The sequence below is a fragment of the Pongo abelii genome, chromosome 11 (assembly GCF_028885655.2).
Source record: "Pongo abelii isolate AG06213 chromosome 11, NHGRI_mPonAbe1-v2.0_pri, whole genome shotgun sequence".
Taxonomy (NCBI): Eukaryota; Metazoa; Chordata; class Mammalia; order Primates; family Hominidae; genus Pongo; species Pongo abelii.
The window spans coordinates 18,086,377-18,092,376 of NC_071996.2; the positions used below are offsets into that span (position 1 = coordinate 18,086,377).

The 6,000-nt window shown below is 41.9% G+C and overlaps 1 long non-coding RNA gene across 1 annotated transcript in view; it reads left to right on the top strand.

Annotated features, from left to right (window-relative positions):
• The window catches only part of LOC134759574 (uncharacterized), a 93,373-nt gene extending 88,288 nt beyond the window's left edge, over positions 1-5,085 (top strand). The window contains exon 9 of the long non-coding RNA XR_010135948.1: positions 951-5,085. This is a non-coding gene — a long non-coding RNA (uncharacterized LOC134759574). The remainder of the gene's footprint in view (positions 1-950) is intronic.
• Positions 5,086-6,000: the final 915 nt, after the last annotated feature.

Sequence of the window (6,000 nt, forward strand, 5' to 3'; positions counted from 1 at the left end):
GGGGCTGCCTGAGGGTTGGTCTCCTGGTGCTCCAGGACTACTCTGAGCTGAATTTGGAGAACCCAGGGCAACCAGCCTTGCTCTGTGTCCTGCCCTTCCTGCAACTTGCTGGACCTCACAGCTGAAAATGGGAGCCTTGTCTCATTCTCTGTGAGTCCTTAGGATAATGGCATATTAATAATAATAGCAATAATAATGTTAGTCTAAGTCACCCAATAGTAAATGAAAGCATTCCATTGTAGCATAAACTATAAAGAAATATTTATGGCAAGCATTTGGGGGTACTTGGTGGATCCCAGGCAGGGACCTGGGCCTCATGAGGGTACTTTAATCCTCTAGGATTTCTAAGATTTCTTTTTTCTCTCATGCTTGGTTCTTTCTCTTTTGCCTCAGGATCCTTTGCTTCCATTTCTCTGCACATCAAGTTTAATTTCTTTATAAACCAGCGTCCTTCACTTTGCACACATAGCCAAAAGTTGCCAGTTTTCAAGGGGGAACTGGGGCCGTGGTGTGTCCACTGGAGCTCTGGAAAGCCAGAACTCAGGGGTGAGGTTCTATCTTGCAGAGTTTTATAAACACCTTCTCTGAAACAATGTCCACATTTTCTCATTCACCCTTGCAGCAAGAAGGTGAATTTATTTTCACTTTATTCTCACTTTACAGAGGAGTAAAGAGGCCCAGGGACAGGACTAGTAGCGTCAGCTCCAACTTCACTTCTCTATAGTTCAAATTTCGGTCCTGTGTCTCCACGCCTGGTCTAATCAAGTATAGGAAGGGGCAATGTGGTCCTAAGGGCAGATAATCCAATGGTTATCAGTAATATTATCCATATTTATGATAGTAATAGGTGCCATTTACTGGGTTCATGCAATGAATTAAATGCTTTTGTGTATTATTTCATTTAATTTTCACAACAAATTAACAAAGCGCATATTATCCTTATTTTGCAGATGTGGAAGTTGGAGACGTCTGAGGTGAAGTAATTTGCACATTGTCCTGATTGGTAGGTAGCACGACTTTAACTTGAGCCCACATCTGCCTGCCCACAAAAGCCCTTGTTTGCTCCAGAGATGACACCTTGTGTTTTCATGTCTAGCTTGTGAAGGCCTAATTTTTCTAAGGTTAAAAATCATGACTCTGAACAAATTAACAAGCAAAAGACAACTTCATTAAAAAGTGGGCAAAGGCTGGGCATGGTGGTTCACGCCTGTAATCCCAGCACTTTGGGAGGCCGAAGCAGGCAGATCGTGAGGTCAGGAGATCGAGGCCATCCTGGCCAACATGGTGAAACCCCGTCTCTACTAAAAATACAAAAATTAGCTGGGCGTGGTGGCACGTGACTGTAATCCCAGCTACTCGGGAGGCTGGGGCAGGAGAATCACTTGAACCAGGGAGTCGGAGGTTGCAGTGAGCTGAGATCGCGCCACTGCATTCCAGCCCGGTGACAGAGTGAGACCCCAACTCAAAAAAAAAAAAAAAAAAAAAAAAAAAGGGCAAAGCAGGGGAATCAAGCAAGAGAAAGAAATAAAGGGCATCCGCATAGGAAGAGGGGAAGTCAATCTATCCCTGTTTGCAGACCACATGATACTATATCTAGAAAACCTCATAGTCTCAGCCCAAAAGCTTCTTAAGCTGATAAACAGCTTCAGCAAAGTCTCAGGATAAAAAATCAATGTGCAAAAATCACTAGCATTCCTATACATCAAAAATAGTAAAGCCAAATCAGGAACATAGTCCCATTCACAACTGCCACAAAAAGAATAAAATACCTAGGAATACAGCTAACTAGGGAGGTGAAAGATCTCTACAAGGAGAACTATAAACCACTGCTCAAAGAAATCAGAGATGACACAGACAAATGGAAAAACATTCCATGCTCATGGATAGGAAGAATCAATATCGTGAAAATGGCCATACTGCCCAAAGCAATTTATAGATTCAATGCTATTTCTGTTAAACTACCACTGATCTTCTTCACAACTAGAGAAAACCATTTTTAAAATTCATATGGAACCAAAAAAGAGCTCAAATAGCCAAAGCAATCCTAAGCAAAAAGAACAAAGCTGGAGACATCATGCTACCTGGCTTCAAACTGTATTCCATGGCTACAGTAACCAAAACAGCATGGTGCTGGTACAAAAAGAGACACATAGATCAGCGGAACAGAATAAAGAACCCAGAAATAAGACCACACACCTACAACTATCTGATTTTCTACAAAGTTGACAAAAACAAACAATGGGGAAAGGATTCCTTATTCAATAAATCGTTCTGGGATAACTGGCTAGCCATATGCATAAGAGTGAAACTGGATCCCTTCTTTCTACCGTAAACAAAAACTAACTCAAGGTGGATTAAAGATTTCAATGTAAAACTGAAAACTATAAAAACCCTGGAAGACAACCTAGGCCATACCATTTAGGACATAGGCACAGGCAAAGATTTCATGACAAAGATGCCAAAAGCAATTGCCAACACAAGCAAAAATTGACAAACGAGATCTAATTAAACTAAAAAGCTTCTGCACAGCAATAGAAACTATCAACAGAGTGAACAGACAACCTCCAGGATAGGAGGAAATTTCTTGCAAACTATGCATATGTCAAAGGTCTAATATCCAGCATCTACAGGGAACTGAAACAGATTTGTAAGAAAAAAACAAGCAACCTCATTAAAAAGTGGGCAAAGGGCATGAACAAGTACTTTTCAAAAGAAGACATGCATGTGGCCAGCAATGATATGAAAAGAAGCTCAGCATTGCTGATTATTGGAGAAATGCAAATCAAAACTACAATAAGATACCATCTCCCACCAGTCAGAATGGCTATCGTTAAAAAGTCAAAAAATAACAGATGCTGACAAGGTTGTGGAGTAAAAGGTATGTTTCTATGCTTGTCAGTGGGAGCGTAGGTTAGTTCAACCATTGTGGAAGACAGTGTAGCGATTCCTCAAAGACCTAAAGAGAGAAATACCATTGGGCCCAGCAATCCCATTACTGGGTATATACCCAAAGGAATATAAATTATTATGTTATAAAGATACACACATGCATACATTCATGAAGCACTATTCACAATAGCAAAGAAGTGGAATCAACCCAAATGCCCATCAGTGATAGAATGGATAAAGAAAATGTGGTAAATATACACCATGGAATACTATGCAGCCATAAAAAGGAATGAGATCATGTCCTTTGCAGGAACATATCAGATGGAGCTGGAGGCCATTATCCTTAGCAAACGTACGCAGGAACAGAAAACCAAACACCGTATGTTCTCACTTATAAGTGGGAGCTAAATGATGAAAACACATGAAGGCATGGAGAGGGGAACAACACACACGGGGGCCTTTCGGAGGATGGAGGGTGGGAGGAGGGAGATAATCAGGAAAAATGACTAATGGTTACCAGGCTTAATGCCTGGGTGAAGAAATAATCTGTACACCAAACCTCTGTGACATACAACTTGTTTATAGAACAAACCTGCACATGTACCCCTGAGAGTAAAATAAAAGTTAAAAAAAAAATGACTGATGCAAATATAAAACAAACATATGTCAAAGAGCTGATTTAGCTCATCAATTAATGATAGAGGCAGTAAAATGTGAAAACCAATCCAAGGAGCATTTGAGGAGCTAGGTATTTATATGTAATTTAATAAAGAAATGTTAGGACAGGTTTGCTGGGTTAGATACAAAACTAGTTAATGTCCTTCAAGGCCATAAACTATAACCTTTGTGTAACTAATTGTCTTTAGTCAGATAATCTCATCCTGGTGAGTGAGTTATTTTGTCCCTATAAGATGGAGTTAGATTTCTCTTTGTCCATATTTTGTGATGTGATGTGTAGTTGGACTCCAGCAGGTGGCCTTGTTTCGCTCATGTCAGAGTTTGGAGACACCATGTTGTGCTTGGCCCTTGCCCTCATGTGGACAACTAAATGCACCTCCCAGAGATGTTGGAGGCATCGTGGTAAGAAACAAGTGTTGTAAAAACTTCAGCATGTGGTGGTGTTTGTTCACTCCCTGAAATCCTTTTGGAAAAAAGGGCATAAATAAGTGAGTGAATGAAATCCACACATTTTCTTCAATAAATGATGATGGCTTTTATTATGAGACTGCTTGACCCACTCACCTGGCAGGTCAGCTGTTCTACACCCAGAGCTGGGTTGAAAAATCTGTTTCACTTTTTCTCAAAAATAAAATATAAAATATATTAAACAGTATAATGAACATTATAGCTTTCCTGATATAATGACTTGTTCCCATCCTCAGGGACACCTGCTTTGAGAAGTCAAAGTTAGATAGAAAAGAAAATGAAACAAAGTGAAATGTGCAAGTTTTAGCACCACAATACAATAACCATGCCATACCCACCCTACTGGCTACTTCGAAAGTGCTATTATTCTCCAAGGTGCTGCTCCTCTCCAGCCACCCTTCCCTCTGGCCACCACCCTTTTCTAACCTGTCTTGTTCTCATGCTCTAGTGTACATGTGCTGAATCCAGTGACTCCTCTTGCATTGTCATGCATATGTGGCTCTCACTCCTTAAGGGCACGGCCCTTAGTTTTGTTCTCATTTTCATAACATTGACCACAGTGCTGGGTGCCTGGGCAATGGAGGGCTGGAAAGAGCATGCACTTTGGACTAGGGTTAGCTGGGGGTGAGATTCCAGCTCTAGCACTTAACTGGCGGTGTGACCTTGAGCAGATCACCTTATCACTGAGAATCCAGGGGTCTTTATTGGCAAAGTGGGCATCATAATGTGAGAGTGCCTGGCATAGTAGATGCTTGATAGAATTTGGCTGTTGTTATTTTTTAGCAGTAGAAGCAAGGGACTCACATTCTTGCTTTAAAAAGATACGAAGTCAGGGGGTGGGGCACGCCTGTAATTCCAGCACTCTGGGAGGCCAAGGTGAGTGGATCACCAGAGGTCAGGAGTTTGCGACCAGCCTGGCCAACAAGGTGAAATGCTGTTTCTATTACAAATACAAAAAAATTAGCTGGGCGTGGTGGTAGGTGCCTATAGTCCCAGCTACTCAGGAGACTGAGGCAGGAGAATCGCCTGAACCCAGCAGGTGGAGGCTGCCGTGAGCCGAGATCATGCCACTGCACTCCAGCCTGTGAGGCAGAGTGAAACTCCATCTCAAAAAAAAAAAAAAATGAAGTCAGCTTAGAGGAAAATGGCTCTGAGGTCCCCTGGACAGATGGACGCCTCCCCATCCCAGTGTGAAGGTCTCTGTTGAGAACATTTGCTTCAAACTAGAGTACATGTCTCATGGCAGAGTTGTTGAGCTGGTAGAGTTTACTTTTGTTCTATTTTTGGAGTGGTGGAGGGTTCTATCTAAATTTAATTAGAATGGAATTAGCCAAGCCTATGCTTAAAGCAAACTCTGTGAAGCCTAGGCCAGCTTCCTTGCTCACTCCGATACTGTGCTAATGCCTCAATAACGCTGCTATAGAAGCTGTCATCGCATGAGCAGACCACATTCCATCCGGAAGATTTCTGTGGAAACCAGGTTTGTCCTCTGTAGGTTCATTGATTAAAGCCTGAAGCCGTGTTTTTAAATAATGTGAGATGCTCCCTAAGTTCCCAGAGATGCTCTAGGAAGGGAAAGGAGACACAGCAGCAGCACCCAGCTTTGTGGCTGGAGAAGGTCAAAGCTTGGCCTAGGGCTCAGGCCCCAGCTTGCCCATCGAGGGGAGTCATACATTTATTCAAAAAGCTCAAGTGGGTCATGACCACAGAACATGCATTCCATTTGCTCAGACATGACTGGTCTCCCCCAGACCACCCCATCTCACTGTGCTCAGGCTACAGTTTGCTATTATCTCTCTCCAAGGGTCTGCAAAGAATTCGTGAGAAATCTATAGTTGACCTAGGAATTCGATTGCTGGAGTCTTCAGAAAATAGTTTTTTTCTTTATTTGTCTCTGAAAAAGATTGCTCCTTAAAAAGAACTTTTTACTTTGAAATAACTGTAGATTCACAGGGAACTATAAAA